The following is a 13,518-nucleotide window of genomic DNA, read 5'->3' as shown; positions in this document are numbered from 1 at the left end:
TTGTTACGATAGATGCATGTCTGTTGATGCATTTTGGTAATCACAACGAGTTATTCACACAGGAGGTGCAGGTAGTTTCGGCAGGAATCATTTCATGAACATCACCTAGATTAATTTTCATTAATTCTTTTGGCAGGTGATAGGGAATTTTTTTGTTTTCCTTGAAGTATCTTGTTGGAAGGTACCCATTAGGATGACTGGGTACTTGGCTTTCTTTGATAAATGAGCTAGTGTTTACTTGGTGATATTCCGTATCCGATGCTGTCTGAAATGAGAACCACCTAGTCAACAACTTATGAATGCAAACTCGCTTTCCCCTTGCACTATTCGTTTCTGCCTGTGAGTAGTAGTAGTAGTAGTAGTAGTAGTAGTAGTGTACTACAACTCTTTGCAATAGAGAGATAGTGGGATAGACACTGAACACGTTGCTGCTGAGTTCATCTGTGTACAATTTGTGCATTGAGACATCTTTTTTAGGTTTTCATTGGACAAACATGCCTGTTGCACTTGTGGTTTACTTCCTGCAAGAGACATTAAGATGGTTGCATTCCAACCATGTTTTGCCACTGTACATTTGATGACATGCATCATTCGTCTACTTCACAATACAACTTGGTGTCTCGACCAATTATCCAGTTTAACTGCAAATATACCTTCTTGCAAATCTACACAAACTGCAGGTAGAAAATGAGTATGTTTGCTTTCTTTGCTCTCTCATCTGGTGCATTAACAATTTGGTTTTCCATTGACCTTGAAAATTGTTTCTGTCTGTCTGTTAGCCCTTTTAACTGGTTTTCTACTTGGTTTTGCCATCGTAGTGTTGACCGTTTTTACCTCTTTTCCAATGCAAACTGTTTTACACTGAACCGATGGTTGATGACTTTGGAAATGACTTAAAGGTGGTAGATAGAGGCATCATTCGCATGCCCTTCAACACCAAAACTGACCCATGTAAATGAGTAATTGGCATTACACAGAGCAATGATTAGCTACGGTAACTGTTATATAATATATACTTCCTTGAGGTTTTTCTATCATTACATGCTTTCCATCCAAGCAGCCAATGCAATTAGAGACATTCCATTGACGATGAGAGTCGTCTGCAATTAGATCCAATCTTCTTTCTTCCTAGGCATAGTTACAAAAATTGGATGTAGTGCATCCATAATGCTATGAAAACTTCTCATATAATGTTTGATATAGAATGGTAGCCCACAGAAATTTGTTTAGATGAACTAGGTACCAATATCTAACTATATGATGGTGTGGAGGGTTACCTAAAGTCAATGAAAATGTGAGTCTGCCGCTACCCCCGCTGCATATTTGAAATGGTGTTTACATGGTTAGTCCAAGTAAGGTCGCTAGAGACAGTAAATCCTAAATACTTATTAGAACTTACTGTACCAAGTTTGATACCTTCAAGAGAGTAAGTGGGGGCCAATTGATCTGATTTGACGTTGTCATATGCATGGCATTTGTTTCTTTAATATTAAGACATCCAGTTTCTAAAACTCCAAGAGAATATATAAAGATCTTGCTGAATTTCAACGCAAAGCTGACTCACTCTTTCTTTATCACTTCTTAAAAAAAACTTGCAGAAAACAATTTCTTTCTGTTCTAAAACTTCAAGATCAAATAATCTAATCTATTATAATTAATATAATATTTCAATGTTTTAAAAATAACATTTAGGACTTCCAAGTTCAAGTAATATTTATTTCACATAAATTTGTACATATTGTAACAATTCATTTAATAATGGTGAAATAGGCACTCTGCTAATAAGCAAGCTTTTACATGCAGAGCCCTTACATAAAAACAATGAAAAATAAAACAAAACAAAAAGGAGCAATTAGTTTTTCGGAACAATAGGATTGATAAAAGATTTTACGTACACAGTCAGTGAGCAATATTATACAAATTTGACAATTGTTTGAGCACCAAACCATTTCATTTTTATAACCAACCATGTACTTCTTATTTAATTTATATTTGAAGGAGTAGATAGTTGTACAGTCCTTTATCTCATCCTATAATCTATTCCACACCAATAAAACTTAGAACTTTATGTTTTATTGACTCTATCAATAGTATCATGACCGATCATTAAATTTCTATGTTGGACGTGTCTATAGTGACATTTTTTCCATTAAAAATCATGTATTTACTTTTATCTGTATTTACAGTGAGTTTGTTATTTTTAACCATTCATTTAAAACGTTGGAGTTCCTTATTCGTTATTTGTACTGCATCAGTTATACAATTGTGTTGTAAGAATACATTTGTATTATCTGCAAACATAATTATATTAGCACAATTACATACTGATGGCCTATCATTAATAAAAATTAAAAATAAAAATTAAAAATAATAATGGACCGATAATTAATTTTAATTAATCTCCCTTTTTTTGGAAATATATAACATAGAATAATAGAAATCATACATAAAACAGAGATTGTTGTGATGCTACTATTCTTGTAGGGTTTTTCATCTTTTATCTATATTATTGTTATTGATTAGTAACTTTGATAATTTTAGACAATGAACCTTTTTCTAATTGAAGTCTCCACCAATATTTACAATTATAAGTTCAATAACAAAGATTATATATTTATCTACCAAACTTACAAACCTTGACTGACTTGACAAAGGTGTGAATTGTTCTACAGTACTTAATTCTGCTTCAATTCTTATACAGTATTGAGAATAGAATCACAATTTGTGTCAAAAACGTTATGATTTTAAAAAATAGATTCAATATTTTATCTAAAAGAAAAAAAAAAATTTTTTTAGTAGACGTTGTTGATCTTTTGAAATGGCTTATCTTATTCTCTCCTTCACGACTTCTCCTAAATTAAATTTAAATTTATTGCTAATTACTCTTTGGTATTTTATCTATTATAATCTAACTAACCACTGGATCCACAACAATACGAACAGTTACATTGTGTGTAACATTCACATTTAAGAGACCAATCACTATTAGAAACAGCCAAACATTATTTAAATTTGTATTAAACCAAAAAACCTTGTGTGTCCATAATCTCTAATTTAGTGTGATAGTGTAAAAGTCACAAAGTTACAATATTTTAATACACAGTAAACTGGCACACCATGTGAACAGTTTTCTCTTCATCACTATGGTGCATATATCCGACAGTTTCAAGAATGGAGGAATTTGCACCACAGCTTTCAAGTGAAGTGAAGTCATTTCTGCCAAAATCATTCTCATCATTAAATAGTGAAGTTGGAATGGAATCAGCTCAAACCTAATATTTTCAATCTTATCATCTGTAATGGTACATGAACTAAAATACATATTTAATTCGCTATTTGGTTTATTGGACAAGTGAGATATCTTTACCAGAATATAGCACATACATCAAATGGCTGTATTCTTTGCTGTGGAAATAATAATTCAACAAAAGTATGCATTGAATTTAAAAGGAAAGAAATTTCCTCCTGCACTAAAAATTGATGCAAAAGTAAAATAAATTACAGTTACACTATTTTGTGCTCTTCTACCATTTGTTCTTATGGTCTGCAACATACTTAAATCGAATGTGACCATGAATGCATCATTTACAGGTACAGAAGGCAATCTACTAAGGCGTCATGTCAAAATGTTTAAAAACGATGACTATGCGTGAAACGCGTATTCTTTTGTTCTTTAAACTTGACCGTGACTTCCAATTGTGAAACAACGTGAAAAACGCTAATATGCACAGCCTCGATATTAGTCCCGCCCCCACTGCATGCTTGACTAAATATTTGCATAAACGCGTTAAACATAACAATAATAAATCGTTTTTTTCGTTACACGCGTATATTTCGTTTAAAAAAAACAAAAAACTAAATCGTAAAAGTAAGTTGGTACGTTGTCAATCGATTGCCGCTAGGCCGTACATACGCTGAACCTATCCTTGATTTAAGGTGCGTTGCGATCTCATAATACATAACAATTATTAACCTAAAAAACAATGAAATCGCAGATAGCCGAATGTGTAATAACTGTAAAATGCAACTGTAATACAAATAAAATACCTATTTAAAGTTCGCTCAGTAAACAACAAAAGCCGATCACTCTTGGCAGCCCATCATTCCCGCCGCAGTGCCATTATAGTGCGATGTTGATAGGTGGAGTATTGAGTCGTTTTTATGATTGATACTCCACTGCCCACGTTTTTATACTAAAACTACTGTCAAAACTTAACCAAGAAAATGAATTTCTACTGCTACCACAGTTCAATTTCTACTGTTATAATATTTTTTTGTAATGCTTTTGCATACAGTCTTTAATAATCCTAATTAATAAATTATCTACGCGTCGATCATAGGGTGGTGCGTAGGGAATAGTAAACACCATTGTTATCGCCTTTAGAAGCATGGACATTGCAAACAACAATGTATTGTTCGCTATTTAAAATCCTATCTAAAGCTAGAAGACGTCAATTTTTGTAGCCACCCTATGCTGTTAGGTCATGGAGTAAAGAATATTCTTTACTCCATGGTTAGGTTAACCTAATTTGGCCGGTCATCCGTCGACGAGACGACATCGGGCCCGTTGGGAAAGGGGCCTTTAGCTCACGCGGAGAGGTTGGGTTAGCGAATTATATTTAAAAAAAAAGACATCTAGGCTAGGCCACCAACAAAATATATGCAAAATAGGCCTAAACATATATTTCATGTTAAGATTTAAGATTTAATGTATTTTAAAAATATTCCATACCGAACGATTTATTCAAATAAAGAAACATTTTTTATTAATTATTTTTTCCCAAACAATACTAAAGACAAGATGAGAAACCACCAATTGAAATTAAACAAAACTTTTATTAAACATTTTTAGTATCTATAATAATATATAATTATTTTGCTTATTTTTGTTTTCTTTCGATGTATCTTAAATGCCGACATCGGCCATTGATGGCCCTAATTGCAAAGCATTGTTTTGTTGAAGCTTTTGTTATTTATTGATCCATGAATAATATGTGGTGGTTAAAATAGGAATTCGTAAAATAGCACAGCTTTTACATTCAGGAAATAAAACTAAAGCATCATAATATACAAAAAAAATGAACCGATGTTTTTTTCACTTTTAAACAATGATTGTACCATCCATGGAGGTATAACAATATTTTTATACCTCCATGTACCTGTACCCATTGTACTGTTGTACATAGTCCTATACAAAAATGAGAAAATTATTAACAGAAACTTGACGATGAACTTACTCTATAATAATACCAATAAAGAATCAAAGGTAATAATAATCTGCGTGATTTGATCAGGGAGATTTTACATCTCCCTGATTTGAAATACTGAAGGCATGATACAAAAACAGAGCAACATTTTTTAACTGTATTATATAAACCGCATTTACGTTACTGTATATTTTTGGCAGCGGAAACGGCGATCCAAAAGATATACCGTATTTTGTATACCGTATTTTGTATACCGTATTTTCCAAACCTCATTTGTGGATAAAATACAGTATTCAAATTTATACTGTATTTTGAGTACCCTTTTCTGCGCCAATAAAAAAGACCGTTATTTTAATTTGCTGAGTTAAAATGTTAAACATTTTGCACAATGTAATAATACTTAATAGTGCACAGGAAGAGACTGTTTATGTAGTTAATTTATGCAAGCATCCACATATTGTTCATTGGCTAGTAGTCTTTTGTGTCTATAAGTACCTATATTGTCCATCTATTCTGCATTATGCTGATTAATTCATTTCTTTGGTTAAGTGAAATGTCAACTTACTATTTTTTTGTAGACATAGGTTGCATCTTTTAATATTATTATAATTGTTATTTTTTGTAAACAAAATATTGTCCCCTTATTTAATCCCCAAAAAATGTCGTTTTTTTTGCGATCACGTCATTACGTTTCACATTCATTTACGCGAATCTCGCGATGTCAGTGTGCTTAGACCATTATCTTTCCGGAAGGTGACATTTATTTTTTATTTGATAACGTCATCACGTCAAAAAAATTGAATGATGTGGGTCACCTATTTTTATCTTTGCAGTATTTTATCAATCAATCAATTTTAATCTGTTATAGCTCCTCCGAATAAAAAGTGATACCCATGAATGTGTATACTGTACAATGACCCAAAATATACAGAATTCACCATATAACAACAAAATATTATTTTATTCTATAATGGCATACTTTTTTTTCTGTGCGCAATATTCTAAAGTAAGTAACGTAATGACGTGCAAGTGGATTTTGCTGTGCGGATAACTAACTCGTCAAAGTAGGCCTAACGAGTTCAAGTCTAGTTTAATTCGTTTATTTATTTTAAATTGTAATATTATTTTAACTAGTTGGATGGCGATAGTTGATAACTAATTTTTTTTTTAGGGCCAACGTGGCCAATAAGCTTAAGAATGTCTTTTTAATGGGTCAAAAAGCTTGCTGAATGCTGCTGGCCTACACCTACCATGTTGTTCGTTTAGGCAACCCACCAAGGCGTATTAAATTAGTCAACAAAGCAAAGACAGTAGCCTACTATTGTTTTATTCGAATATGCTTTGTTTTATTTATCTTTTAAAAACAATATTATTTGCGTGTGGCTTTTGCTTCGGAACTGAATATAGTACATCCATGAGTTGGGAGGTAGTTATTCCCGATTACATCTTGGGTCCTCCGTGCGTGGAGTATGTTTTAGTTACCATATGAAGGAATATATATATATATATTGTAAATATTGTATTTATTTTGACCACTTTGACCCTGGGAAAATAAATGGGGAACATTGATGGATTTTCGTTTTTTCAATTGTTTTATTATGAATAGCCTATATACGGGCCTATATAGCATACATTTCAAGTTTATTTGTTGTTTATTAGGCCTATTCTAGCTTTGTTCTCTAAAATTGAATAACTACGAAACACCCTACTTATCACCCTACTGAAAAACAACTTCAGTATAGTATAGTATAATTAAATAAATCTTGTATAAATCTGATTTTCATAAACAGCAGAGCACATGTACACAATATGCATAGGGTGGAAGAACATTTAAAGGAAGAGCCTGTTATTGCTAGGTATGCGCGTAAAACAAAACAGTCCTTTGTATCCACGGCAGAGCACGTGTACACAATATGCATAGGGTGGAAGAACGTTTAAGGAAACGGTCCTCTGCCGATCCTTTGGATCGTCGGAGCACATGGCCAAAACAATGTCGTTTCTTAATATGCCCACGACCATGTGACATTGACTGAATTGATAATATAAATTAATGAAGTATTTTATGATGACAATCATAAAATAAGGACACACTTAACATATAAACAATGCATACATTTCAAAGAACTAAAATACTGAATCTTCCTAAACATTCAAATCAAGCTATTTAGTATTATATTCGGCTATACAAAAAAAAACGTATACGGTACAGTATAGGCTAATGAAGCCTACGGGGTTTCCCCATTTATTTTATGTATGTATACGTACACGACAGTATATGTATAGACCGGGGAATAGGTCTACATTATCAGCCGATTTCTTTGTTGTCATAGGACCTGACCCTAAAATAAACACATTTTTATCGTTGTGTTCGACATTGAACCGCGATGTTCGCGTTAATCGCGTCTTTTTTACCGACGTAATAGTAGGCGGTCCTAAGCTTTGAATATTTAATGAGTACAATTAATGAGTACAATTAATGAGCTTGATTAAGACGTGTAACGCGTTAAACGGTCAAAGAAATCTGAACCGCGTTTCACGCATAATTATCGTTTTGAAACATTTTGACATGACGCCTAATGCTATTTGTGCTCTTGGGAAAGGTTTTTATGAACTGCAGCAACTGCAAGAGTGTAGTGAATATTTTAGTTGGTTCCGAGCTTTCTCAGGCGTATATAACTCCACGCGACGTACACAGCTGTCACTGAATGATAACTCATACAAAAAGTATATTTAACTCAACTAGAACTTTTATTCCTTGTAACTCGATTAATACATCTTTCTACCACTACCAGTCAAGCCTTAATATTTTCTTTATCATCTTTCCGTACATCTACTTTGATCTTATTCTCTCTTCTTTATTAATATCTATTACATTCTACTTTTATACTGGACATGCAAATTTTAGGCTTCAGAGGAGGATAACATTTTCCCTCCAAAATTTATACGATTTTGATTGGCTGATAATTTTTATTTTTATTTATTTAATCGGTATAAAAAGACTCAAAATACTACTCATAGTTGAAATGAAGAGCTTACATATGAAAATGATAATTCACATAAACAAAGTTAAACGAAGAAAAAACACATTAAAGCCTATGAAACAGTAATAATTACTGTATAATTCGTTAAACTTAAAATTACTATAAAAAATGCACAAATTCTTAAATATTTACAATTTAAAAAAATAGAGACTAATATTATTAATCACATTATTTTTATACACCAATAAAATATATGTAAAATTCATTAAACTAAAAGTACAATAAAAATTGCACAAAATTCAAATTCAAAGGATGATATTAATAATTACAAATTCTTATATTATATTTACAAATTTAAAAAATTGAATCTTATAAATCACATTTTTATAGTCCCATAAATAGTTAAAAAAAAAAATTTAAAGCATAAAACAACCACTTGACAAAGAGACAATAGAACATACTCTTCGAAATGATGCAGCAAGTCTTTTAGTCCGACATCGTGGCACATCAAACTTATTAACTTTACGCAAACACCTTGTCGACTTTTCTTTATAATATTAGGCGGACCTGGTCTAAAGCATCCTTATCTAAACACAGGGAATCAGAACATAAATAATATGACATTCCCCTTTTTGGGAAAAAGATTGTGTCAATCTTTCCAAAAATTTTAACATTTAAAACCATTTTACTTTAAACTATCTACAAATAACACCTCTATAATATTTTTATGCACGGCTTAATCCATCTGCATTTCCATTTAAGGATCCTTTCTTGTAAATAACTTTAAATTTATATCCTTGTAAAAACAGAGCCCATTAACATTGGCACCCTTCATTGAGTCCATCCATCTCAATGCCTGGTGGTCAGTATGAACTTGAAATTCTATAAACAAAATCGTTTCTTTAAAGTTACAAAGGCATTTTCACATTGTTCATTCCACTTAACGGTATTACTTTTACTCTTTAAAGTTAAATCAATCAATGGCTTAGCAATATCGGCATAGTTCTGTACAAATTTTCTGTAATAGCCCGTTAATCCGAGAAATGATCGGACTTGTTTCTTAGACAAAGGTCTGGAGAACTTTTCCACAGCCTCAACCTTATCAATCATGGGTCTAATTTCTCCATTACCAATCTTATGCCCCAGAAATTCTACCTGTGCATAGGCAATTTTACATTTCAAAGTGTTTGCTGTCAATCCAGCACTACTTAATCTTTCTAATACATCATTCAAATGAAAAATATGATCTTTCCAAGTTTGACTATAAATACATATGTCATCTATATATGCCTTAGCATATCCCTCAGTACCTTGTAATACCTTATCCATTAATCTTTTTTTAATCTAATTCCTCTTTCAATTTACCCTTTAATGCTTGGGGCGTTCTATATGCCCTATGCCTTATAGGCATTTCACCATTAGTCTTAATTTCATGTGTCACCAAGTGAGTTCTACCTGGTACATCCGAGAATACATTCTGTTGGTACTTTAACAATTCTGTTAATTGTTTAGTTTGTGTATCATTTAAATTACTACTAACGTTAACATCTCTCCATGTTTGTGATTGATGATAAGACAATCCTATGTCTATTTCACTATCTAACTCACTGTCATGGACTGTTTCATTTAAGTCTACTTCTTCTATCGACTGAACATTTGTTACTACATAATAACCATCTTTACTTATTTCTACTTTATCATACCATCTCTTTAACATATTAACATGTAGAATTTGTTTTTCTTTTCTTCTACCTCCTATGTATATTTCATAATTTACATCATTGACCTTTTTTGTAACAGTGAAGGGGCCTTGCCATTTACTGTCTAACTTACTATTTCCTACTGGAAGGAATATCAACACTTTGTCCCCTTCTACAAATTCTTTATCAATAGCATTCTTGTTATAATTGTGGGACATAATTTCTTGTTGTTCAAGTTTGTTTACATTAGCATCTTTCATTAATTCCTCCATTTTTTTTCTTATGTCTAACATGTATTTGATAACATCAGTAGATGTTTCTTCATCTTCTACCGAATTACTTTTGAGTAAACTCAAGGGTCCCCTCACCTCTCTACCATAAAGCAATTTAAAAGGTGAATGGCCCGTCGCTTTACTAGGAACTTCTCTGTATGCAAACAGAAAGGGGGGTATGTAGTTATCCCAATTTTTTCTTTGCTTAACTGTAAATGTCCTTATCATATTTTTCAATGTACCGTGAAATCTTTCAACAAGCCCATTGCTTTGGGGGTGGTACACTGTAGTCTTTAATTGATTAATCCCCAACATACTACATATAGATTGCATAATTGAAGACATGAAATTAGTTCCTTGATCATGTACAATCTCTTCGGGTAATCCTACTCTAGTAAAGACTTCTATTAGAGCCCTGGCTACTGTTTCAGCTCTAACATTGGGTAACGGGATAGCATCCGGATATCTCGTAGCATAGTCAATTATAGTAAGCATATATTTGTTATTATGGCTTGTTCTAGATAAGGGTCCAACAATGTCTATCGCTATACGTTTAAATGGTGTACTTATAATCGGTAATGGTATCAAAGTATGTTTCCTTTTACTTTTACCCTTATCTACCTTTTGGCATTCCTTACAGACTTTACAATAGACTACCACATCTTTAAATATACCTGGCCAATAGAATTGGTTCAGGACCCTACTTTTAGTTTTCTCAACACCCATGTGACCTGCAAATGGCACATTATGACCTAAGTGTAATACACCCTGTCTACACTGAGTGGGTAATACAATCTGTTCCACTTGGTTATTCTTATCTTTAATACTACTCCAATTTCTCATCAATATACCTTGTCTCATAAAGAAAAATACCCTATGCTGACCTATTTCTTCTATATGGACTACCCTGTCATACACTCCTTTGAGTGAGTCATCTTTAGTTTGCAATTTGATCAGTTCTTGTTTAGTTAGGTTCAGCTTGTGCTGTTGTTCATAAGTTTTATGTTTGACTGTTTTATCTTTAGCTTTATCCTCATTTTCGTCAAACAAATTATTCATTTCTGTTCCATTCATATCATCTAAACACTTAGTTTTATTTACTTTGTTGTCATTTACTACTGTTTTCAACAATTGTACATTAGTTTCTTTAGGCGGCTCTTCTATCGGCTTAAAGTTACTATCTTTCCCTAACAATATCATTTCGTCTTGTATTCTAACATCATTTTCTATTCTGGCTTGCTCCCTAGTTAGGACGAACATTTCTTTAGCCATTGTTTCCCCACAATTTTGGTCCAAATCATGACCCAATAACATGTCCCTCTGTAATCCTTCGATTACGGCTACAATCACTTTTCCTGTCACTATCTTACTTTCTATAGCTACCTCAGCTAAGGGGACGGTAATATCGCCTCCTATACCTCTTAACGTAACCCATTTTCCTGGCAAGTAACATTTGTTAGGCACTAGACTTTCCTTAACAGCTGACTGGGTACATCCCGAGTCTCTCAGCATAGTTATATCCTGTCCTTCTAATCTATAACTACTTGGGGTCTATCTGATTTTAGTCCTTCACATCTTAAGCCATCTTTCACATTCGGGCCCTTCTTAGTGTCACTAGTCTTTCCTTTTGCTACCATCTTAGGACAATCCCCTATTTTATGTCCCTTCTCCTTACAATTAAAGCATAGGCCATTAATCCATTCATTTGAAGGTTCTCTCTGTTGGAAATTTCTACCATAGTTATGGAATTTGCCTCCCCTTCCGCGATACCTATTGTATCCTTGCTGCCTAGCTCCAGAGTTATTCTGAGTCGTACTATTCTTAGGTTTACTATTTTCTTGGCCCTTATAATACGTAGGCTTATTTTCAGAATTTACGCCATTCCAATAGCCACGGCCACCTCTATTAGCTATATAATCATCGGCTATCATAGCCATATCATAGCTCTTATTTACTTGTTTATCTCTAAGATAAAGCCTCAGATCTTCAGGCATTTTACCAAGTGCCTGTTCCATTATAATCATTTCAATAATGCCTGCAGCATCATCTTCTTTTACATTAGCACATTTCATCCAACATTTTAAATAATGGGAGAGCTCATTCAGCCATTCCCTGATGGACATATCTTTAACTCTGTTTGAATTTCTAAATTTAAGTCTGTAGGTCTCTGCGGACACATCATACTTTTCTAAGATTGCCTTCTTTAAGGTATCATAATCTACACATTCTTTTACGGTTAAGGATGCATAGGCTGTCCTAGCTTTACCAGACAGTTCAGGTGCTAACCTAGCGGTCCACGTATTCTTATCCCAACCTGTGGCTTCTGCCAAGTGTTCAAATGTTCTAAAATATACATCAATATCTTCTGATTCCTTCAAAGTAGGAACCTTTACCTTCATTTCATCTACTATATTCCTAGCATTACTGTAGCTAGACCTATTTTCTAATTCCCTCATTTTCACTCTTTCTTGTGATTCAATTTTTCTTTGCTCTATATCTGCTTCTAATCTTAATTGGTTTTGTTGGTATTGTAATTCTAACTTTTTGTTTTCGGCCTCGAACTTCATTCGAAAATATTCGAGCATCATATCTTTAGGCATACCGCCGGGTATTTCGGGCAAATCAATATCCCTAGCCATTTTATCATATATTTCATTGACTTGGTCAACCTCTTCTTGGTCAACCATATCTTCCCTAGTATCTTTGTCTGACATAGTCTTATCTATATTTTTACCCGATCTTAAAGTTGTCATGCTATCATGCTAATAACAATTTTACTAATGAAATATGTAAACTTATGTATACAAAATATTATAAAAGTATTTGTATTACATTGATTCCATTCAGATATGTAAAAATATGAAATCCACATAAATTTTTAAATGCAATACAATATAAGACATTAATTTACTTCCAAAGTCACAAACAACGTTCCAAGTTCGCTCCGTACAAAAATTTAATTTAGAAATAAAAATAGTTTACAAAGTCAGCTTTGCAAATCTTCTCAAAATTTTCTGGGCTTCCTTCTGTTACTTCAGTCTTCTTCTTTCAGATCTCGGTGAATATATATCTCCGATGAATATCCAGCAGTCTTGAGCTCAACAGTACTTCTTCTTCGTTGTAATATCCAAACAACGCACGGTATAAAAACTGTCAGGAATCCAGATCTTCGTAACCATTTAACTTTTTGGTTACTGATTTAACAGGCCCGTAGAGTAGGCACTGTCACTTCTTCTTCTTCTTCTTCTTCTTAATACTTAAATCATGTATCTTAAACAAAAATGTTCACCGCTGCCACCATGTAGTGAATATTTTAGTTGGTTCCGAGCTTTCTCAGGCGTATATAACTCCATGCGAC

The sequence above is a fragment of the Antedon mediterranea genome, chromosome 4, assembly GCF_964355755.1.
Source record: "Antedon mediterranea chromosome 4, ecAntMedi1.1, whole genome shotgun sequence".
NCBI classification, from domain to species: domain Eukaryota; kingdom Metazoa; phylum Echinodermata; class Crinoidea; order Comatulida; family Antedonidae; genus Antedon; species Antedon mediterranea.
Note: the sequence above shows the minus strand (reverse complement) of the source record.